Raw genomic sequence first — 25,228 nt, 5'->3', positions numbered from 1 at the left:
TTTTCACTGTGTGATTTTCCGACAGTGTATATCATATCCAGTTAGGGATTTACGGTTGTCAAATTCATCAGAATAGGAAACATCAAGCACATTCAAGGAGAAAAGTGACTCAGACCAGAGAAAGTTATCATAGCTTTTAATGTGCATTATGATTGCCTGTTAATTTGGATAAATTATTTGCAGTTCTTTCTGTACATCTTTGCCTATCTCAAGCAAGTTTTATTTCAGTCTCTGTCTTTGAGCTAAATTATATACACCCCATTTAAACAATAAAATTTAACTACGCAGGAAGATGAGGTAGATGTACTTTTCCCTCATGCTCCTACTAAGTACAAATAAATAACCTGGGTGTTTTAATCAACTTAAGAAGACTCTGAAAGGTGGAGAGAAGGCAGGACATTGGGACCTGAGGAACGACTCGGTGGTAAGTTCAGTGAGTCCTCCCTCTTCTTCCTTCCTTCCTTCCTTCCTTCCTTCCTTCCTTCCCTTCTTCCCTCAGTCCCCCCTTTCTCCCCTCCCTCCCTTCTCCCCTTCCTCTCTCCTCCCCTTCCTCCATCCCTTCCTTCCTCCCTCCCTCCCTCCTTCCTTCCCTCCATCCCTTCCTTCCTCCCTTCCTCCCTCCCTCCCACCTTTCCTTCCTTCCTTCCTTCCTTCCTTCCTTCCTTCCTTCCTTCCTTCCTTCCCTCCCTCCCTCCCTCCCTCCCTCCCTCCTTCCTTCCTTCTTTTCTTCTTTTGCTTCATATGTTCTAGATTGGATAATAGAGAATTCAGCAACCTAGAAATGTTACCAGCTGCAGGCAAGAAAAGCCCACTCCCTCTCTAGCCAGAGGACCATAAAAAGGGCAGCCTAGCAAGACAGAACACTTTTAGATGGTAAGCACTCTACTCCAGCCAAATACCACACAAAATAATCTGTGGCCCCCGACCCCACCTGCCCCAGCAAAGAGATTTTCAGCCTTGCCAGGCCAGAAGGAGGTGCCTAACACTCCCACTGGAGCTGTATCAGAGGAGGTCAAAATAAGTGTTCATGCATTGGAAGTCAACATAGTGACTCTCCTCTAATGCCAATTCCCTCAAATAGATAAACAGATTTCATGTAATTCCTATACAGATGCTTGCAAAATTTTTTGTAGATATAGACAAGATTATTCTAAAATTTATATAGAAAGGCAGAGGACTTGGAATAGCTAAAGCATGTTTTTGAAAAAGAGTAAAGTGGAAGAAACCACTCAATGCAATTTCAGCCCTTATTATTTAACTACAGCAACCAAGAAGGTGTGGCTATTAGAAGAGTGAGAGTTTTTGCAGTGGCTGGTACTGGTTGTTCCTTTCCATGTTTAGTGCTTCCTTCGGGAGCTCTTATAAGGCAGGTCTGGTGGTGACAAAATCCCTCAGCATTTGCTTGTCTGTAAAGGATTTTATTTCTCCTTCGCTTATGAAGCTTAGTTTGGCTGGATATGAAATTCTGGGTCGAAAATTCTTTTCTTTGTGAACATTGAATATTGCCCCCCACTCTTTTCTGGCTTGTAGGATTTCTGCAGAGAGATCTGCTGTTAGTCTGATGGGCTTCCTTTTGTGGGTACTTGGAGTACAATAAAAAATAATAATAAAAAAAAGAAGAGTGAGAGACACATAGACTGAAAGGACAGATGAGAAAATCCAGAAACAGAATTTAGGGTAAAACTAGGGTAGTCAGTAATGGAGGCAACTGATTTTTGACAGACGTACACAAGAATTGACAGGGGAATTCACAGAGGGAAAGATAACATTGCTGACAAATGGTGCTGGAGGAAGTGGACATACTCAGGCAAAAAAACAAACCAGAACAAACACCTTCACTTAATTCTCACACCTTATAAAAAAAAACAAAAACAAAAACAAAACTCAAAATGAATCAAGGGCTTAAATATGAAACACAAAACTGTAAAACTTTCAGAAAAACGTAAGAGAAATTCCTCACCTGTGCTTTCTCTAACCCCCGCCCCCCCGCCCTCTCCTCCCTTGTAGGAGGTCACAGACAACCTCAGTGGCTGCACTGGCCACTCTCCAGCAGGCCCAGGACAGTGGCAGGGCAGCCTCTTCACTAGACAGGTGCCTCTTCACTGGGCTTGTCCTCAGGCATGAGCTGAGAAGGACCCCGGGAGTTCTCCCTAGGAGGGGGCCCCCAGGTGGGTTGGTGGACCAGGACCCCATCGGTGGCTCTGGCTGGGAGAAAGAAGCCAGCCCTGACTTCTCTCCATGAAGGGTCATCCCTTTTCAAAATGTCAGCACGAGCCCTTGGCCCCATCTCCTTGGGTCAGGACTGCATCCCCAGCACGCTCCTCAAGCTGTCTGCAAAGAGCAGCCCAAGGTCAGGATGACGGGGGCTGGAACTGGACAGCGAGGTGCCTCCCACTCTCCTTTCCAGGGCCTTCTGAAAATTAAACTACTCGTTAAGGACTGAGTTGTATCCACCCCTCCAGATTCCTGTGTTGAAGCCCTGATCCCCAGTGGGATGGTGTTTGGAGACAAAGATTTTGGGAGGCAATGGGGTTAGAGGAAGTTGTGAGGGCCAGGCTGATATGACTGGATTAGTGTCCTTATGAAGAGACAGGAAAGTCTTGCTCCTTCTTTCTCTGTCATGTGAGCACACAGCAAGAAGGAAGCTCTCTATAAGTGAGAGAGGGCTCTCACCAGAAACTGACGTCAGATTCTAGCTTCCAGAGTTGTGAAAAAAAAAAAAAAAAAAAAAGTGTGTGGTGTAAACCACCCAGTCTAAGATATTTTCTTTTGGTAGCCCAAGCTAAGGCCCTACTATAAGGTGGGACCCAAAGTCCAGTCATGCCAATGAGGAGGCCGAGGGGCCAAGACCAGAATGTGGCTGTGACGAAGTGGAGGCCTGATCAGTTGCATTATCCTTGTTTGGGAAGAGACAGTCAAGAGAAGGAGATGCAGAGAAACAAGAATGTCTCAGAAGTAAGCCCCTCATCAAAGCTGACACCTCCCTAAATAGCTTGCCTACCTGCCTCCAAGGTCACTGCAGGTCCTCCAAGTAGCACAACAGAGAAAAACTTCTGAAGTCTCTCTGAATCCCTGTGTCTAATGCGCTGATGTTGGATTTTCCACGTGGCATCTGTCGATGTGGCCATTCGGTCCATTTGACAACTTGCAGTCCTCACTGGAAGGGAAGGGAAGGGAAGGTTTCTGGTTTTGCCGTGTCAGCCTCTGAAAGCCATGTTAGTGTGAGTCCTCTGTTGGAGATGCAGCCAGGCAGACCATCGGTGCTGAGCCACCAAATCCAAGGCTGGGCCCCTGTACTGTGGCTCCTCCCAAGGAGCCTCAGCCTCAGCACCCTCAGACCTTCCTGATGGCCCCTAGTCTGTTCCTTTCTCTGTCTTCATCAAATGGCAGCAGACTCTTTCCTTAATAAAACTAGAGTATTTCTTGAACTCAAAATACATAAATGAGTGAATTAAAGAACAAAGCAAAATTTAAAACTACTTTCCCATCTGTTTTTTGTTAGCTACTTTCTTCAGGACACCGTTTAAACTTGACCCTTGTTCCTGTTCCCTCTCCCAACAGTCCTGGTGCACGTGAGATACTGAAAGGAGAGAGCACCCTCTTCCTTTCTCCTCGCCACCAGTTTCTGTCTCAATTGACAGTTGGTTAGAAGAAAATGTAGCAAATAGCTTTTCTGCCTTGTCACCACCACCTTTGTGCATGGTCTCACCAATTGTCAAGCAAGCTGACAGAGCAGTTGAGAACTGCCTCAGCAGCATCATGACAAAAATAAAGAAAATAAATCCCCAGAAAAGTTAAAATATCTATTAGGAAACAGATGCAGTTTTCTTGCAGAGTAATATCTTACAAGTAATCATCAGCATATTGGAATCATAAGATGCTAAAACTGGAGTTGGGTTTGGAAATCATCTAATCCACCTCCTTTATGTCTTGATGAGGAAATTGTTACAGAAACAACTGGAGAGGGAGAGGGAGGGGAGGGAGGGAGAGTGAGAGAGTGAGCACAGTGGAGTTCGCAAGTGTCAGAGTTTGTAAAATTCTGCATACAGAAAGGAAAACATGCACACCTCCATAACTTGTGGAGGTGCACAAACTGTGAGTATGGACCTCCACAAGTTATCACAGAGTGAGTGTGCACATGTAGCCACAGCCTCTGGTCCGGAAATAAGCTTCATCGGCATGGCAGAAGAAGCCACTCTTGCTCTCTACTATCGTTTGGATATGGTTTGCTTGTTTCCACCAAATCTCCTGTTGAAATTCAACCCCCAATGTGAAAGGTGGAGCCTAATGTGAGGCGTTTAGGTCATGGGGCATATCCTTTGTGAATAGACTGATGGTCTTTCTTGGGGTCAGTGAGTTCCCACGCAGTTTCCATGAGGGCTAGCTGTTTAAGACAAAAGACAAAAGCCTGGCACCTCCCCTCTCTCTGGCTTCCTCTCTTGCTGTGTGATCTCTGCACATGCTGACCCTCCTCGGCTTCCCCTCAGGAGTGGAAGCAGCCCGAGGCCCTCACCAGACACTCCATCTTGAACTTTTCCAGATATCAGAATTGTGAGCCAAGTAAAACTTTTTTCTCTATAAATCACCGAGTCTTAGGTATTCCTCTGTAGCAACACAAAAGGGACTACTTATTCTTTCCTAAGGTGACTACTCTCTCTGTTTTGCTACTGATGATCACATTTTAAAACCAACAGTCTTTGTACCATTCATGCATTTTCAAACGTTGCATTTTAGTTTTGTCTTCTTACCCACTTTGTAATGATAACCTAAAATATGCATTCTTCTGCTCTGCCTTTGCTCACTCAGTATTTTTTGTATTCATCTGTGTTGTGGTATCGGCAGCGGCTTGTTGGTTTTCATTGCAGAATAGAATTCCACGGTATGAACACTTCACAGTCTATTGCCTAGTTATTTTTGCTTGACATTTCGGTGGTTTTGAGTTTTGGGGCTACTATGGCTAACGTGTGTTGTTATGATGTATGGCTGATGCACATGGTAAGTCATAGCATGGGCATATGTTCATTCAGGCTCTTACTGCCGGACAGGCCAATGTCCGATAGAAGCGAGGGGCCCCTAAAGGCTGGTCATCTGAGGAATAGTGATAAAGAGACCTTTATTTATTTGTTTTTAACTTTTATTTGAGGTTCACGGGTACATGTGCAGGTTTGTGACATGGGTAGATTATGTGTCATGGGGGTTTGGTGTACAGGTTATTTTGTCACCCAGGTAATCAGCACAGTACCCGCTAGATCGTTTTCCCATCCTCTCTCTCCTTCCAACCTCCATCCTCCAGCAGGTGGCTAGTGTTCCCCTCTTTGTGTAAGAGAGTTTTAATTTAAAGGTGCTAGAAGGTGGTAAAAATATTTGGGGAGCTGGAGACTGAAATATATGTGGGAAAGCAAGAAATAAGATGAGGAATCATTAACTGAAATTTTTTACTAAAAGACTTGAGAGAAAACAAATGACTCCTTCCCAGAGTATATCTAAATATATTCCTTGATGCCAGACTACCCCTCATAGACCATGATGATGATTCATGAATTATTACACTTGCTGGAATATAGTCACATTCACCTTGTGTGGTCACGTGTAGGCTAATGTTTGTAACTAGCCTTGAATTACTTCTTAAAGTTCATTTTATTATGTAACTGTGGAGCATGATGATATGTTTAAGGAAAAATCTCTTTAGGCAGGTATTGACACAAGCGTTTTAGATTTGAAGTTTTAAATCAATATTAAATACATTTTTTATCTTGTTTGTAGCTTGAAACATTATTTAAATCAGCAATTGTCTAGATGAGAAAATAAGTCATGCGGATTTGGCAGGTCTGAAAATTGGAAAACTCTTGATGTTTAGAATCTAGAGGATTTACCCAGAGGCAAGCTAAAACTGTGGCAGAAAACTAAACCGCTTAAGTGTGGTTCGTAGACCATTGGCAAGTAAATAACAACACAAGACAGCATTCTGGATTCAGCAGGCAAACTGCTTCCATGGCTTCTGAATATACTGAGAACAAATACTAGCCTGTAAAATTAAAAGAAAATAACTAAGTGTTTCCTCAATGTGTGATGTGAGGAATACTTAACATAGCTTCTCTCCCAAAGAAATGTGCCATGGAGAGAAAAATCTCTCCCCAAATTGCTGTCTTGATGCAGATTGATGGTGTGCCAGCCTGGAACATGGGAAATATGCCAGCCTCAGAGGCAGTGTTCACCTCGGATCCAGGACTGTGTGGCCTTGGGCAGAGGACGTAATCTCTATGACCTTCTCTTTTCCTCTGTTTCATGGATACAATGCTTTCCTTGCATGGTACTTGTGAACATAAGAAATGTGTATGGAGAACCTAACACGTGCCCTGGGACCTTGTAGGAACTGAGTAACGGGCATTTTCTCTGTATTTATTTAACAAGTAATTCTTGAGCACCTATTGTTTGCCAAGAACAGTTCTTGATGCAGGGGAAAGTGTAACCCGGAAAAAAAATTCTTCCTTTATGGAACTGCTATTCTAGTGTTTGTGAAGAAAAGGGGCAAAAACAAACACTTCAAGTGCAGAGTACCTTAGAGAATCCTAGGTGCTCTGGGAAGCAGGAAGCGGGCAGAAAGTGCTGTATTCACTCCACGGGGGACTCCCCAGGAGGCTGTGCAGCCCCAGGCATGATGTGCCTTGTGGGTTCACCATCAAGAAATGACCTGCCATTCAGCTGGTAGGAGAGCTGTTGGCTGCAACACTGGAGCTGAGAACATACTGTCCCAAAGGAGCCTGGTGACTTAGCAGGTCTGTGTCCTTGGGTCTGGTTATTTCTATGCAATGTGGCATTCTTCTCTAGACAGCCTTTGCATTGGAGCTCACCACTGAGCTGGCCAGGACTTTCTCAGAGCTCCACTGTGGGCTGAGACTTTTCCCATCTTCTTTCCTTCCCACTCTCCTTTCAGGGCTGTCCAACCCACATCACGCCAATGGCTCTCCCTGCCTCTCCCACGCCCTACCCTTTACCAGGCACGTGTGTGTGTGTGTGTGTGTGTGTGTGTGTGTGTGACTCTGTCTTACGTATGCTCTTTGGAAGACACGTTCAACATAGATGAGATAGAGTAGATGTGAGAGGAAAGTGGAGGGAAGCATCCTAGTGCAACGGTACTAGGACAGTCCCTGCACTGCTGGTGAGGTAGTCCATGTCATCAGTGGGGAATTCCAGCCTCACGCACACCTCTGTCCCTCTTCCCTGAATCCTTGTGGGGGAGAAGCTGGTCCATGCTGACACTAAAAACGCATTAAAAAGTATTTAATGTTAAAGAGAAAATTATTCTGACTACATTACCTTATTCAAGTGAGTTATGTAACCGAGGAACCAACAGTAATTTGCAAACCCAAGCTTTCTATTCTGCCACAGCATAGTGTAGAAAAACAAGGGAAATTTAGCATAGTTCACTCAGCATCTGCTGCTTGGTGTGAGATGCAGATTCATCGCCGCTGCAGGTTGAGCTGCCTCCACATTATTTCTTTTTTTTTTTTTTTTTTTTTTGAGACGGAGTCTCGCTCTGTCGCCCAGGCTGGAGTGCAGTGGCCGGATCTCAGCTCACTGCAAGCTCCGCCTCCCGGGTTTACGCCATTCTCTCGCCTCAGCCTCCCGAGTAGCTGGGACTACAGGCGCCCGCCATCTCGCCCGGCTAATTTTTTGTATATTTTAGTAGAGACGGGGTTTCACCGTGTTAGCCAGGATGGTCTCGATCTCCTGACCTCGTCATCCGCCCGTCTCGGCCTCCCAAAGTGCTGGGATTACAGGCTTGAGCCTGTTTCGAAAGGCCCACTGGTTATGAATGCAGGATGGCAGACAGGGAAGGTGATGTGGCTCCCTGGCAGCAGCAATGGAATTTTGCAAGCCACTGAGGTCATCAGTACATTCTTTGAAGGCTATTCACCAACTGGCTGGAGGCCCCCAGAAAGGTCAGTGCAGGCAGGCCTGGGTCAGGAAGCTGTGCCTCCCGGTGTGTACATGCCTACCGGCCACCACAAAGCCAGCACTTTGGAGAAGGCTCTGAGGGAGAGCTGAGAGGCACCAGCTGCCTGACAACTCCCCATGTCTGCGCTCCACAAGTGTACTCAGCATCCATCCAACCCCAAAACTTAATAGCTGCCACCATGAAAGATGGACATTCTGGAGGAGCCACGCAACATTGGTCACCTTTGACTAGAACTTGAACCATGCAAGAAAGTCCTGGGTGTTCAAATATTAAAAATATACATATATTTCAAGGAGTGAGAATAGAATGTGCAATCATACAAAGGGGTAAAAGAACAAAGATAGGTACTTTTCATTAAGATTTAACTAAAATCATGTTGATAATCCTGGAAATGTAGGCAAGTGACAGGTGGCAAAGGTCCTTTACTATGTACACTGTATGCTGAGCAAAGAAGCTGCATCCTATGAACTACTCTTTTGGAAAATTCATGTCATGTATCCAAAACTTCCCAGCATGTTATAAGGACCACTCATTGTTAGGGACAACTTAATTAACGGCTGGAAGGAGAAGCTCCTGTCAAAACAGACTGAAAAGGGAGTGGAAATGTTGAAGTATTGTTTTCACCCTCAATCACACAAAAGGAATTTCCTTCATTGGCTTGCCAAGGTACACAATTCTATTAAGTCAAGAATCATTCTTTTTTAACTTTATTTCTAGAAATGTTCCCTCAAGGCCTTCAGCAAGGCCAAGACTCAGAGAGCATCATTAGCTAACAATTTAGTGGATAAATCGATGACTCCTGAAGGAAAGCAAATTAACTCCTGGAGTCAGGAAGGACCACTGAGGAATGACATAGAGACACTGGGACCATTCTTCAGTTTGACCGAGGGTTAGACCTGATTGCTCTTGTTTATGGTAGGAACTGTATCATTGCACTGAAAATGCTGAAAATGCCTTGTAGTGCTGTTATTTAATACTGCAGCGTGCCATTATCCGTAAGCCACACCAGAGTGAAACTGCAGGAAAGACGATGATGTAAAACTCTAATGGAAGTCCTATCCTTGACCAGGGGAAGAATGACAACACTCTGTTTCTTCATATTAATGCCTTCTTGTAACTTCTCATGTTTTAAGTCCTTTAAGTTTGAAGCTTGAAGCATTATTTAAATCAGCAATTGTCTAGATGAGAAAATAAGTCATTATATAAAACCTGGAAGTCTGCCAAATATGTGTATTAGTCAGGGTTTAGTTGCAGAACATAGAATCTACTTCAGCTAGTTTCAGTAAGAAAATCAGTATTACAGGAAAACAAATAGCTTACAGGTTTGTTGGGAGGGCCCAAGAGACAGATCCTAGATCAGAAGCCCTCCAACACTCTCCACGAGTATCCACTGAAGAGAGGTGCTGAATTCACTCCCAGAGTGTAAAATAGTAACCACCTGGGGCACAGATGGTGGGATTCATACAGCTCCTCCAGGCAACTCTGGTAGCCAGGCTGAGAACTACTGCTCTAGGTTGAATATTCAGGATTCCAAGAACCACACTCAAGTCAGGCCAGCAGGGGTGCTGCTGCGGCTTCTACACGACGGCATTGATGGTTCCATATCATGCGATCATCATGAGCAGCCTCACGCAGCTCTCAGCCTTTGATCCTATCACTAGCTCCAGCATGAACTGAACCAGTAGAGTAGATTTCATGCGTCTTGACATCTGAAAGCTACTGAATGGATAGTGGAACTCAGTTACAGTCATGCATAGCTTAAGGATGGGATACATTCTGAGAAAGGCACCCTTAGGCCATTTTGTCCTTGTGTGGGCATCGTAAAGTGTATTCATACAAACCTGGATGATGTAGCCTACTACACACCTAGGCTATATGGCTAAACCTGGCTCCCGTATAGCCATAGAGCCTATATATGGCTCCTAGGTTAAACCTGTACAGCATGCGACTGTACTGAATACTGTAGGCAACTGGAACACCATAGTAACTGCATGTGTAGCAAAACATATCTAAACCTAGAACAGCTACAGTAAAAATATAGTATAAAAGATTTAAAAGGCCAGGTGCAGTGGCTCATGCCTGTAATCCCAGCATTTTGGGAGGCCAACTTGAGTGGATCACAAGGTTAGGAGCTAGAGACCAGCTTGGGCAACATGGTGAAATCTGGTCTCTACTAAAAATACAAAAATTAGCTGGGCATGGTGGTGGGTGCCTCTAGTCCCAGCTACTCGGGAAGCTGAGGCAGGAGAATCACTTGAACCCGGGAGGCGGAGGTTGCAGGGAGCCAAGATCACACCACTGCACTCCAGCCTGGGCGACAGAGCGAGACTCCATCTCAAAAAAAAAAAAAAAAATTAAAAAATGGTCCACCCATATAGGTCACATGCCATGACTGGAGCTTGCAGGACTGGAAGTTGCTCTGGGTGAGTCAGTAAGTGAGCAGTGAGTGAATGTGAAGGCCTAGGACATTACTGTGCACTACCATAGACTTTATAAAAACTAGATATTTAGGCCACACTAAATTAATAAAAATAATTTCTTCAATAATAAATTAACCTTACTGTAACTTTTCAACTTTATACATTATTTTTTAAAATTTTTTTACTTTTGTAATAACATTTAACTAGAAACACAAACTTTTCCTTGTGTCATTTTCTATAATCTTTTCCCTATTTCTGAATTTTTTCATTTTAGTTTTTAAACTTAAGAAAAACCCTACAAGATAAGTACTTACCTTAGCGTAGGCCTATACATTGTCAGGATCATCAAGATACTACTACCAGATGATAGGAATTTTTTTATCTTGACTATAATCTTACAGGATTACAGTCATATATGTAGTCTGTTGTTGACTAAAATGTTACTATGCAGGGCATGATGGCATTGCAAATGTAGGGAAAAAAGGACACACACACACACACACAAAAAAACAGATGTCTTCATGACCAAACGCAGTCAAAACAGTAGAATCAACGGAAATACAGCTTCACTTTCCCCTTCCAGACCTGAAGTGAGCACATTTTTTAGCTGAACCTAAATCGCCTACAGCACCCTAACTGCAAGGAAGCCTAGAAAAATAACATTTTTTGGTTTTTCACCCTCTGCAGTTCAAGAAGGAACAACAGAAAGAGAGAAGTGGAGGTTGAACACCAGGCTACCTTTAATTTACCTATGGGGGTAAATAATTAACATAAAGATCATAATTTTGAATGAGCTTTACTCTTGTACATCATGAAATAGAAATGTTTAAAATTATCCTCCTCTTTCTACTCCAATATGAGTGTGGAAGTTCTCACTCCAATCCTCACATCAAGAAAAAGCTTCCAAAATGGAATAACAAGACTTCTCCATAAATGTTCTAGAAACCAGAAGGTCTACTGCATGTCAAAAGATGAAAAGACAGGAGATACGGAGAGTCATAGTTTACCAGGACGAGAGACATCATTGGAGCCAGAAGCTGCAAAGGGCACTTAAAATGGCAACTGGAAAATTGCAAGAGGCTGCAACAAAGACTAGCTTGGGAATTAACCATTCCTGGGGTAGGGAGGGGCACAGCACTCTTGGGACCAAGCTCTCATGGTAAAGATGACAGAAAAATCCTCTTATGCTTCCAGCAGGGCACAGAGGAAAAGAAACCATTTTGAAATAACACCAGAGCATCCTATTCTGAGAGGCAGGAGTTTGCCCTCAGGGAAAATACTTTGCTGGAACCTTACTCGCCTAGGGGGAGTGCAGCAGGAAAGGACGTCTCAAGCACTCTCTGCACTTTCCAACTGCACTCCCCAGCCTTGGTCTTTCTATTTTACATAAGGGGATAAAAAGACTAGGAAGTGTCTCTGAAGATCACAATCCAGGGACTCAGGCACACTAAAAACAACAGACATTTAATGATGAGATTACAGAATCAATCAACAAATGAAGCTGGACCCTTATCTTAGATCATATACAAAAACTAATTCAAATAGATCAAGGACCTAAGCATAAGACCTAAAACTTTAACACTCAGAAGAAAGCATAGGGGGAAAGTGACATGACATTGAATTTGGCAGTAATTATTTTAGCCAAAAGCACAGACAAAAAAACTAAAAATATATAAGCTGGACTACATCAAAATTAAAAACTTCTATGCATCAAAGGACTCATTCAGTACCCTGAAAAGGCAACCTATGGCCTGGAAGAAAATATTTGCAAATTATATATCAAATAAGGGGTTAATATCCAGAATGCATAAAGAATTTCAACTAAACAACAACAAAACAAGCAAATAACCTGATTAAAAAATGGGTAAAGAGCTTGAATAGATATTTCTCCAAAGAAGATATACAAATGGCTGATAGACACATGAAAAGATTATTATCACTAATTATTAGAGAAATGCAAATTAAAACCACAATGAGATATCACCTCAGATTCATTAAAATGGTGCTATCAGAAAACCAAAAACTTGGCCGGGCGTGGTGGCTCATGCCTGTAATCCTAACACTTTGGGAGGCCACGGAGGACAGATCATTTGAGGTCAGGAGTTTGACAACAGCCTGGCCAGCATGGCAAAACCCTGTCTCTACTAAAAATACAAGAATTAGCTGGGTGTGGTGGTGCATGCCTGTAATCCCAGCTACTCAGGAGGCCAAGACAGGAGAATTGATTGAACCCGGGAGGCGGAGCCAAGATTGCGCCACTGCACTCCAGCCTGGGCGACAGAGTGATACGCTATCTCAAACAAACACACCCACACACACCAAAAAACTCAGAAAATAACAAGTGGTGGTGAGAATGCGTAGAAATTGGAAACTTGTGCACTTTTGGTGAAAAGTAAAATGGTGTAGCAACTGTGGGAAACAGTATAGTGGTTCCTCAAAAAATTAAGCTGGTATAATCCAGCAATCCCACTTCTGGGTACATATAAAAAAGAATTGAAAACAGGGCTCTGAAGAGGTGTTTGTAGACCCAGTTTCATACCAGCATTATTCACAATAGCCAAGAAACAGAAGGTTTCACGTATCCATCAACAGATGAATGGGTAAACAAAAATGTGTACATACCTAAGGAAATCCTGATACATGCTACAACATGGATAAATCTTGAGGACATTATGCTTAGTGAAATAAGCCAGTTGCAAAAAGACAAATAATGCATGATTCCACTTATATGTAGCATCTAGAGGAGTCAGGTTCATAAAAATCAAAAGTAGAATGATGGTGGCAGGGGGCTCAGGGAGGAGGAATGGGGAATTGTTGCTTTGTGGGTACAGAGTTTCAGTCTTTCATGATAAAAAAGATCTACAGATTGGTTGCACAACAATGTGAAAAAATACCACTGAACTCCACACTTAAAAAATCTATAAATAATACATTTTATGTGTTTTTATCACAATTAAAATAGTGAAATATGCCATGTTAATGGAATAGACGTAAATAACCACATCAACTCAGTAGATGCAGAAAAAGGATCTGACAAAATTCAACATATTGTCAAGGTAAAAACCCTCAACAATCTAGGATTAAAAATAAACTTCTTTAACCTGATAAAGTGTATCTGTGAAAAACTCACAAACACCACCATGCTTTTGGTGGATAACTGAATACTTTCCCTTTACTCTGATGAAAAAGACAGAGATGTGCCCTCTTGCCACTTCTATTCAACATTGTTCTGAAATTTCTATTCAGGGCAATTAGGCAAGAAAAAATGTATTTAGATTGGAAAAAGTACACAAAATTATGTTTAATTGGAGATGACATCTTGTATATAGAAAATCCTAAGGAATCCACCAAAAATATAACAGTGAGTAACTTAGTTATAAATGTTGAAGGATATTATATTATGTTGACTATAATTGGTTATAAATGTTGAAGGATAAAATCAGCTTATAGAATTCAATTACATTTTTGTACAATTTTTTAAAATCTGAAAATCAAACTGAAAAAACAATTTAATTCACAATAGCATCAAAAAGAACAAAATACTTAGAAAAAAATTTTAAAGGGAAGAGCCAAACGCACACTGAAAACTGCAAAACATTATTAAAAGAATTAAATATGATCTAAATAAATGGAAAAGATATTCAGAACTCATGGATTGAAAACAATTGTTAATGTAGCAATATTCCTCAATTTGTTCTACAGATTTATTATAATCCTTATAAAAATTCCAGTCAGCTAATATTTGTTGAAGAAATTGATGAACTCATAATAATATTCACATGGGCCAGGTACGGTGGCTCACGCCTATAATCCCTGCACTTTGGGAGGCCAAGGCAAGCGGATCATGAGGTCAGGAGCTCGAGACCAGCCTGGCCAACATAGTGAAAAAAATACAAAAAAAATTACAAAATACAAAAAATACAAAAAAAATCTCTACTAAAAATACAAAAAAAATTAGCCGGGCATAGTGGCACATGCCTGTAGACCCAGCTACTGCTGAGGCAGTAGAATCGCTTGAACCCAGGAGGTGGAGGTTGCAGTGAGCCAAGATTGTGCCACTGCACTCCAGGTTGGGCAACAGAGTGAGATTTCATCTCAAAAAAAAAAATAATAATAATATTCACATGAAAATGCTAGATGCACTTATAGCCAAAACAATTTTGAAAATTAAAAAAAAAAGTTGGAGAACTCACACTTTCCAATTTTAAAATGTACTACAATGCTACAGTCATTAAGACTGTAGTTTTAGCATAACAACAGGTACATATATCATTGAACTGAGAGAAATAAGCCCTAGAAATCAAGCCTTACATTTATGGGTGATTGATTTTTTTTGAGATGGAGTCTCCCTCTGTCTCCCAGGATGGGGTGCAGTGGTGCAATCTTGGCTCACTGCAATCTCCGCCTCCCACATTCAAGCAATTCTCCTGCCTCAGCCTCTCAAGTAGCTGGAATTACAGGCGCGCACCCCCACGCCTGACTAATTTTTGAATTTTTGGTAGAGACGGGGTTTCACCATGCTGGCTAGGCTGGTCTCGAACTCCTGACCTCAAGTGATCTGCCAGCCTTGACCTCCCAAAGTGCTGGGGTTACAGGCATGAGCCACTGTGCCCAGCCTGGTGACTGATTTCTAACAATAGTGCCAAGAAAATTCAATGGGGAAAAACAGTCTTCTCAACAAGTGGTGCTGGTACAACTGGATATCCACACACACACACACACACACAAAAGATTTGGGACTCTTCTCTCACATCATATGCAAAAATTTACTCAAAGTAGATCCTAGACTTAAGTGCAGAAGCTAAACATGTAAAACCCTCAGAAGAAAATTTAGGTGCAAATTTTAATAACTTAGGTTTAGGCAACATATGACATAAAAAGCATAAGCATTAACGGAAAACAGTTACATACATTAAATTTATTAAATTTTAAAAATTGTACTGCAAATGATACCATCAAGAAAGTGGAAAAATTATTCATAGAATGAAATAAAATTTTTGCAAATTATCTGATGAGGTGCTTATAATCAAGAATATATGAAGAATTATTTCAAGTCAATACTAAAATGTAAATGATCTAATTTTGGGCAGAGGATTTGTTATTTATTTATTTATTTATTTTTGAGACGGAGTCTTGCTCTGCCACCCAGGCTGGAGTGCAGTGGCCGGATCTCAGCTCACTGCAAGCTCCGCCTCCCGGGTTTATGCCATTCTCCTGCCTCAGCCTCCCGAGTAGCTGGGACTACAGGCGCCCGCCTCGTCGCCCGGCTAGTTTTTTGTATTTTTAAGTAGAGACAGGGTTTCACCGTATTAGCCAGGATGGTCTCGATCTCCTGACCTCGTGATCCGCCCGTCTCGGCCTCCCAAAGTGCTGGGATTACAGGCTTGAGCCACCGCGCCCGGCCTGGGCAGAGGATTTGAATAGAAACTTTTTCAAAGAAGGTATATAAATGACCTATATATACAACAAAACTATGCTCAAATCATTGGCTGTCAGGGAAATGAAAATCAAAACCATAATGAGGTTTGTGTGTGTGTATGTCTGTGTGACAAGGTCTCACTCTGTTGCCCAGTGTTGTTTAGGATTTGGAGAAATTGGAATCTTCTTATAATGTAAAATAGTGCAAACACCTTGGAAAACCGTTTGGTGCTTTCCCAAATGGTTAAACATAGAGTTACCATATGACCCAGTAATTCCACTCCTAGGTATATCCCTAAGAGAAAGGAAAATGTAATTATGTCCACACAAAAACTTATGCACAGATGTTCAAGGTAGCATCATTCATAATAACGCAAAGTAGAAAACATTTACCAACTGAGGAATGACTAAAGAAAATGTGGTACATTCACGCAGTGGACATTACTCGTCAATTTGAAAAAGTACTGCTACAACATGGGTGAATCTGAAAAATGTGCCATGTAGGGAAGCCAGTCACAAAAAGCACCATATTGTATAACTGCAAGTATATGAAATTTCCAAAATAGATGAATCTACTAAGATAGAATGTAGATTAACGTTTGCCTGAGGAAATGGAGATTGACCGGTAACAGATATAGGGTTTCTTTTTGAGGTGACAAAAATGTTCTAAAATTGACTGGGGTTATGGTTGCACAACTCAGTGAATATAATAAAATCAATTTAATTGTAATTTTAAGGATGAATTTTATGTTAATTATAATTCAATGGAGCTTTTTGAAAAAGATACCATTTAGCTGTCAGGGCAAAATGAAGGCATTTTTATTAATGTAGGGATTCAGAGAGAATTCAGTTTGTGAATCTTATCTGAGAAAGATGCTTGAAGCTCTTAACCCAAATGTTAACTGGAGCAGAACAAATATGTCGAAACAGCAGTGGTTAATTAGCAAGCAGTGATGAGCACAGACTGTACAGCTAGTAAATGGTGATGATGAGGCTGGGATTGAGGTGGAAAGGTTCATTGTGGATTTCTGAAGTGAAATATACTATATGATAAAAGAATCTTAATAGTGGCTTGACACAGAAATATACCTCTTCAATCTCAAGATTTACAAATGTACATGATGGGATAAGTGAGGGCTCCTCATCAGAGTTCTTGCATGGGGAAGAATAGAGAAGGGATAGAGTGTGAATGCTGCCTTTTGGTGGAGACAGAAATGTGTAATGAGGCATCTTAGTGAGTGGTCTGATAATTATTTAATTTTGTGTTATTATAAAGAAATGGACTGTAAAGAATTTTTTTTTTTTTAAGACAGAGTCTTGCTCTGTCTCGCCCAGGCTGGAGTGCGGTGGCACAATCTCTGCTCACTGCAGCCTCCGTCTCCTGGGTTCAAGTGATTCTCCTGCCTCAGCCTCCTGAGTAGCTGGGATTACAGGCACCCACCACCACGCCTGGCTAATTTTTGTATTTTTAGTAGAGATGGGGTTTCACCATGTTGGCCAGGCTGGTCTCAAACTCCTGACCTCAGGTGATCCTGGCTCGGCCTCCCAAAGTGATCGGGATTACAGATGTGAGCCACTGGGCCAGGCCAAGAATGAAAATATTAACACTAGTGGAACTGAAAAGCAGAGTTAGATTCAAAATGTAAAGGAGGAGGGAAAAGAGCACAATGAACCCAGCGAAAGTATGGAATGGGAGGAAAAAAAGGAAACGAAGCATAACTGTTGTTATAAAATATGGACCAACTAGGGTATCAGTTGTCACATTGCCTCAAGGCTTCTTCTGATTCGGGTTACCGTGCTGAACGCTTCATAACTTAATGCATTCAGCAAGTTTTACTGAGTATCGACCATCAGCCCTGTGCATTGCAGCAGCCACAGGTCACCTGCAGCGTTTGAGTTCCAGAAATGTAGAGAGTCCAAACTGAGATAAGCTGTGAGTGTAAAATACACATTGGATCTCATTTAAAGAAATGTTAATATTGATTACATGTTAAAATGATAATATTTTAATGCATATTAGGTTAAATAAGATATGTTATTTAAAATAATTTGATTTTTTTTAAAAACCTTTAAAAAATACTTTGTAGAAACCTTAAAATTACGTATCTGGCCTGCATTTTACTTTGGTTGGACAGTGTGAATTCAAACACTTTTCTATGTGCCTGGACAAATAAGCTCCCTACATTTAGGTGTTTTATATTCTAAACAAAGGAAACAGACAAAAAAAAAGGAAATTAACAAGCTAGACCATTTAATATACTAAGTTGTATGATGAGAGTAAATAGTGTGGTATGATAGAAAGGTACGGGGTTGGTGCTTCTTTGGATAGAAAAGTTAAGAAAAGGGGGTGTGACATTGAGTTGAAATGAGAAGGCTGCAGAATCAGGATGCTCTCCAGCTGTTCTGGATAGCAACCTGAACCATTTGTAAAAGAGACTTGAAGTTTCAGTTCCTCTGTGAAGCCGTCATAGGGAACCCCCAGGAGGCTCAGGGGTGGGCTAAGGGCAGCCTGCAGTGCTGTAAGGACATCATGCTAGCACTTCAGGGCCAGCCTGAGGCAGGTCCCCCACACAACAGACACCTCCACCTGACACTGGAATGCTTCTGAGCCTACTGACGTTATGGCAGCTGAGTCAGGCAGAATGCAGCTCATCCGCTGGTCACCTCATGTGTCATAGTTAAACACACACTCTCCACTAGATAAGTTAAGAGGCGTTTCTCAAAAGGAAAACAGCCATAACAATGAGTTTTGTTTTAAAAAAAATTCTGGGGTCCGCGACTGTGTTTTCTCATCAGAGCCTGCCCCAGCTACAGACAGCATGTTATTCTACTAGAACTCTTTCCCTCGGGGTCTGCTTGGGCCAACTGACAGGGCTGAGTGGCACTGCAGTCTGACCAGCTGGAGAGCTCTTTCTTACCCAGGGAGACGCTCCAACCCTTCAGCCAGCCAGGCCAGAGCGCAGCCTGCAAAGGTGGAATTGGCCGCCTAGTAAATCCAGAGGCTTTGCTGGGGCTACCTTCTCTGTGGCGGAAAGCACACAAGATTCTTACCTTGGCAGAGGATATTGGTCTAAGTCCCAGACCACAGGACTCCCAGTAGACTCACTAACTCTTCTCATGTGATTTAGATGCTCCCTCTTAAAAAAAACTTCAATTTTATCAGCGTAGGGTGTCAACATGATAAACTGGGATGTTGTAATCAAGGTCACACCAAGCTAAAGAGGCGACATATCCTTGAAAATGGTATGAGAAAAGCAAACTGCTATCCTAGCTAGGCGAAAATCAATAGGTTATGGTGTTTTGGGGACTTTCAGCTGGGGAGAAAATAGGCTCACTAAGTCCACAGCACCAGTTTAAGAGGCTGTAGTGATGGGATCCAGGAAAGAAATACCACTGGAGGAGCCTAAGTGAGATTGTTCCTTTTTGGCGGCAGCCCAGGCTAAGGGGTTACAAACATATAATTTTATAAATGGCCTCTTTTCATTACATTTTATTTTCTAATGGTTTGTTGCTAGTATATAGAAACACAGATTTGCATATATTCATATTACAACCTTAACAGATTTGCGTATTAATTTGAGTAGACTATAGATTATTTTGAACTTTCTGCATGGAGTAATCCACATATGGAATAATGACAATTCTATTTATTCCTTTTCAATTTTTATTTTCTTTTTATTTCTTTTTTATTTTCCTATGTCTCTTATTGTACTTGCTGGTATCTCCACTATATAATTGAATAAAAATGGAAATAGCAGGCATTTTGATCCTTGTTTCTGATCTTACAGGAAAAGTTTTAAACCTTCTAATTATGTTTGCTTGAATTTTTGTTTTGCTTTTTAGATATCCTGTGTCTGATTAAGAAAGTTTCCTGCTATTTCTAGTTTGTTAAAAGTGCTTATCATTAATGAATGTTGATTTGATTTTATTTTCTACATATTTTTGATATGGCAGGAAGGCAGGGAAGTGCTGCATAGAGAAAGTCAGGGTCCATGGCAAGGGCTCCACCCTTGGACATGTGTCCACAGACCTAAGTGAGAACAGACACTCCTGTCTTCACAAAAGTTGCATTTTCCAAGACCACTCTCGTCCACCATGCCACCCATTGTGTGCCCATAAAATCCCCAAACCCTAGCGAGCACAGGCACAAGTGGCTGGATGTCAAGAGGAGCAGAACACCACACCGACAGACACCAGCACACACTGGCAGGCCATCAACGTCAGGACGACATGGAATTTGGTCAGGGGCGGTTGGGGGAGAGTCTGGCCACTGGATGGCCCAACTCCAGGGGGATACCACCTTCCCACTCCATCACCCTTCTGGCTCCCATCCACCTTACTGACAGCAGCCTCCACCACTCAATAAAACCTTGCACCCATCCTCCAAGCCCACACGTGATCCAATTTTTCTTGTACACTAGGGCAAGAACCTAGAATATAGAAAGCCCTCTGTCTTTGCGGTAAGGCAGAGGGTCTAATTGAGAAGATTAACATAAACCACCTGCAGACAGCAAAGCCGAAAGAGTGCAGTGTAACACACACACACTGGGGCTTCAGGAGCTGTAAACTCAACCCTAGACGCTGCCGTGGGGTCAAAGCCCACACTCCCCACCACCTACCTGTCTGCATGCTCCCCCTAGGGGTTTGAGCAGCAGGGGCACTACAGAAGCAAGCCATACCCCTGTCACACACCCTGTGAGGAGGGGGTAAGGGAACACTCCCATTTCCTCTGGAGAAAATCTTTTCATTTATCAATGTGGCATCCCATTAACAGATACTACTTACAGCCTTGTATTTAAAGCGTACGTTCTGGAAGCCAGATATAACTAGGTACTTCTAAAAATCTCATTTGAAAATCTCCTAGTTTTAGTTGGAGTATTCACTTTTCACTTAATATAATAGATGATCCTCTTTACAACTAATGAAATTAGTGATATATTCGGGGGTTAAATCTACCATCCTGCCCTGCCTGTTTTGCAGTCTCTGGGTACCGTAATCATCTTGGGGCAAAATGCAAATTGATTTCAAATAACATTGGAAGTTATGATTAATTACCAGAGAAAAAGTTTGAAGACTTAAATAGGGTCAATGCGTTTTCTTCAGGTTCCTGAAATTAAAATTAGTCATTTAACGAAGAATATTAAAAATTATTCTGCAGTGACCCACCTACTGCCAGTCATCTCTCTACCTGCCCTAGGTCATTATGTGAGGAAGCACCAGAAAAATACCCTCCCAAGTTTTCCTAACAGAAGCCTCACCAATTACTGCTCCGACATAATATCTGTGTGTGTGTATGCACACATATACTTCCATGGTTCTTAATCATGTAGAAAATAGAATCTGTGTGTGTGTATGCACACATATACTTCCATGGTTCTTAATCATGTAGAAAATAGACTGTCTTCTGTACTGATGAAAACAAGTATTCTGTACTGCAGGGCTCCAAACATGCTGCACATTGGAATCAAATGACAAGCTCCTTAAAAAGACAGATTCTAGGTTCAGTTTGGCTCAATCAGCCTGGAGTAAATCTGGTTCTCAGGTGATTCTGACAAGTCCTCTGCTTTGGAAAAGCCTGCCTTAAGGGACTCTGCAGTGGATTTCAGTGTTTATGGTAACATAAAAGCACACTGTATGTGACTCACATAACTTGAATCACAGTCAAGCGTTACCTTGACCACATGAGTTACATGCTGGCTCTAAAGAGATATGCATTTTCCTAAAATGTACTTATATGTGAGGCAATGATATATGCATAACCTAAGCATGGCTGGCATTGGCGAATGGGCAAAATGAAACCAGCTCTTCAAATCCGAAAAGATCAGAACAATCTAATCAGAATTAATTAGATTTGCACCTATGCATTACGTGGACGTGAAGTAGACATTGTAAACCGTTCTTGGATTGCTTGTGTGGGGGCCATGAGGAGGATGTTTATTTTCCATGTGGGCTAAAGCACAGCCCTGTTTTGCCCACCAGAAGGAATACACTTGAAGACTCACAATCACGTGGCTGACTGAACGTGTCCCTTCTGCCAATGGACTCCTCCCTTCTCCATCTTCTGAGAAGGAAAAAGAAAGTGATTTGGTTTTTGCTGTGGGACTATTTTCAAGTACTGCTTTTGAAAGAGTAATTAAAAATGAATTGTGGGCAGTATTTGAAAGACGGTGCTTCAGTTCTAAAGCTATTGAGATAAAGGTTAAATTAAGCCTACAAGAGTTCTCTCAAAAGTAATTTGGGATAAGAAAGTACTGTGCAAATTGTAGTCATGAGAGACCTTGCCTAAACTAAATACAACTGTCTGTTGTGGAGCAATTGGGCTGAACCTGTTTTAAGGCTATTCTTGACATTTAAAATGCCAATCAGAATAGATTGCAATTCAGAATTGCAAGATATGTCAAGTTCACACAGCAAGTTAGTATGTTGTACAGCAAATAGAGGTCAAAATGTTCTGTGCAGATCTTTACACTATTTTCCCCATTCAGACTCTTCTTATCCTGTTCTCTGCCCTAGGAGGCTAGGCCAATGTCTGTGGGATTCCCATGAATTTCCCAGTGGAGACCTCTGGCAAGAGATTGTAGGGAGAGTAGAGAGAGGTCAGGTGCTTCTCTAGTGTTCACAAAGTGAGGTAACCTTTGGAGGGCTGGATTCCTCTGCTGAACACCACTGTTCCTCAAACTCTCATTTCAGTTTCTGACCCAGCTCTTCCTTGAGTCCTGTTAGATCTAAGGGTGGTCATAGCTCTCATGCTGCTGTGATGATTGCCTTTATGAATCAACTTGATTGGGCCACAGGATGCCCAGAACGCTGCTTAAACATGATTTCTGGCTGTGTCGTGAGGGTGTACCTGGAAGAGATTGGTGTTCTAATTGGTGGAAAGAGTAAAGCAGATGGCCCTCCCCAATTTGCATAGGTATCACCAATCTGTTGAGGGTGTGAATAGAACAAAAAGGCAGAGGATGGTTGAATTCACTCTGCCTGACTGCTTGAACTGGAATATTGATCTTGTCCTGCACTCAGCTGGTTCTCAGGCCTTCAGACCTGGACTGGGATCCATACCGTCTGCTCTGAGGCTCTCAGGCCTTCAAACTACACCATCAGCTTTCCTGGGTCTCCAGCTTGCAGATGGTAGATCATGGAACTTCTCAGCCATCGTAGTCAAGTAAGCCAATATATTAAAATAAACATATAGATAAATGTACATATTTATATACAATACAGCTGCACTATCGGTGAGGCAACCCTGCAGTCTTCTTGCATACATCAAAGGCTCTCTTTAGGAATAAATCCTCCTTAACTAATTCTAATTTGGCACCTGACTAATACACTTCGGCATGTTCTCTTTTATCAACAGGTATAAACAATTAAAAACAGAAATAGAGCTGGGCATGGTGGCTCACACCTGTAATGCCAGCACTTTGGGAGGTTGAGGCGGATGGATCACGAGGTCAGGGGTTTGAGATCAGCCTGACCAACATGGTGAAACCCCATCTCTACTAAAAATGCAAACATTAGCCAGGTGTAGTGGAGCACCTGTAATCCTGGTTATTTGGGAGGCTGAGGCAGGAGAAACACTGGAATCCAGGAGGCGGAGGTTGCAGTGAGCCGACATTGCTCCACTGCACTCCAGCCTGGGCAACAGAGTGAGACTCTGTCTTAAAAAAAACCAAAAACAATACAAAAAAACAAAAACAAACAAAAAAACAGAAATAAATCACAAGAAATAGAAATGAATTATGAAAATAGAAATTAGAAATGAATGATAAGAAATGAAAAAAATTAAAAGGAAGAAGAAAATAATTCAATAAAATGTAAAGAGAACAAAAAAATAGAAACCTTTGGGATAGTCCCTCTTTTCTTTTCTCAGAGTAAAAACTCTGTCCTCCTCAAAACCACGATTATGACTAGCCTGCAGGTACGGCCCCTGGCAGAAGCCATTTGTACCGGCAGCAGTGGCCCTGCTTGGCTGGGTCAGAGGATACTGAATGAATGGCAGGTCTTTGTCAAACTCTTAATTTCCACACACTCAGTGTTTCTACTTAACTATCTGTTTATAACTCATTATCCACATCATACAAAAATGCATTTTCATCCACAAATATTCCAGCAATTTCAGAATATGTAAAATAAACAGTAAAAGTTTCAGATGGCCTCCCATTCTCATATTTTCTTCTTTTTCACCATACTTTCCAAAGACGATTTTGGCAAATAGATCTGTCTTTTATTTTGTAGTGTTCTTACACAAATAATTAATAAATATATACACTTTATTTTTATTTTTGAGATGGAGTCTCCCTCTGTTGCCCATACTAGAGTGTCATAGTGTAATCTGGGCTCACCACAAACTGCCTCCCGGGTTCAAGTAATTCTCCTGCCTTGGCCTCTCAAGTAGCTGGGAGTACAGGCATGTGCCACCACGCCCAACTAATTTTTGTATTTTTAGTAGAGATGGGGTTTCACCATGTTGGCCAGCCTGGTCTCGAACTCCTGACCTCAGGTGATCTGCCCGCCTTGACCTCCCAAACTGCTGGGATTACAGGCACGAGTCACTGTCCCTGGCCTAAATATATACACTTTAAATTAAAAATTGGAATATGGTATGCATACATTTTTAGAAAACTGGCTTTTCATTGCACAGAGCTTGCTTCTCATCAGTGAGTGTGTTCAGAATACATCAGTGTGTGTATTCTCTGCCACTTTTGGGAGACCACATAATATTCCATTAAAAAGATGCTCTTCAATGTAGTTGTCACTAATGGACATTTTTATTGATTTTTCATTTTTTTCTCAATGCCCCTCTGAATATTTTTGTACATAATATTTATGTAACAGTTTTATTGATATATAATTCATATAACACATAAATTGCCCACTTAAGTTGTTAATTCAATCGTTTTTAGGATATCTACAGGTTTGCAACCATTACCATGATCAATTTTCAAATGTTTTCATCATTCTGAAGAGAAACTTAGTAACCTATTAGCAGTTACTCCTCATTTTCCTCAACCCCTCTCCTTGGTGCTAAGTGGCTATTAATAGATTTGCCTATTCTGGATATTTTTTATATATTGAACCATACCATATATAGGTTTTTTTTTTTTTTTTTTTTTTTTTTTGGCTTGCATCCTTTTACTTAGCATTATGTTTTCAAGGTTCATCCACATTGTAGCATGTATCAGTATGTCATTTCTTTTTATTGTTGAATAATATTTAATTATATAAATATGCCACCTTTTACCAATTCATTCATTGATGGAAATTTGGGTTGCTTCTAATTTTTGACTAATAAGAGTAATGTTGCTATGGACATTCATGCACCAGTGTTTGTGAGGGCATATATCTTCAAATTTTTTTGTATTTGGGTGTAAACCTAAGAGTAGAATTTCTAGGTCGTTTGGTAACGCTGTTTAACTGTTTGAGGATATGCCAA

The 25,228-nt window shown here is 41.6% G+C and overlaps 1 long non-coding RNA gene across 7 annotated transcripts in view; it reads left to right on the top strand.

The window, feature by feature from the left end:
- Positions 1–25,228, top strand: part of LOC117098360 — a 173,578-nt gene that overhangs the window by 126,083 nt on the left and 22,267 nt on the right. Inside the window, exons 4-5 of one of the 7 annotated variants that reach the window (XR_004443375.1) lie at positions 11,068–11,137; positions 19,753–19,768. The exons of 2 other annotated variants lie outside the window; for them this stretch is intronic. This is a non-coding gene — a long non-coding RNA (uncharacterized LOC117098360). Of the gene's footprint in view, positions 1–7,801; positions 9,997–11,067; positions 12,035–19,752; positions 20,280–25,228 lie in introns of those variants that run through there. 4 more of the 7 variants (XR_004443377.1, XR_004443369.1, XR_004443374.1 and 1 more) reach the window with 4 other exon arrangements.

The sequence above is a fragment of the Trachypithecus francoisi genome, unplaced genomic scaffold (assembly GCF_009764315.1).
Source record: "Trachypithecus francoisi isolate TF-2019V2 unplaced genomic scaffold, Tfra_2.0 Lachesis_group16, whole genome shotgun sequence".
NCBI classification, from domain to species: domain Eukaryota; kingdom Metazoa; phylum Chordata; class Mammalia; order Primates; family Cercopithecidae; genus Trachypithecus; species Trachypithecus francoisi.
This window is presented reverse-complemented; position numbering and strand designations above follow the sequence as displayed.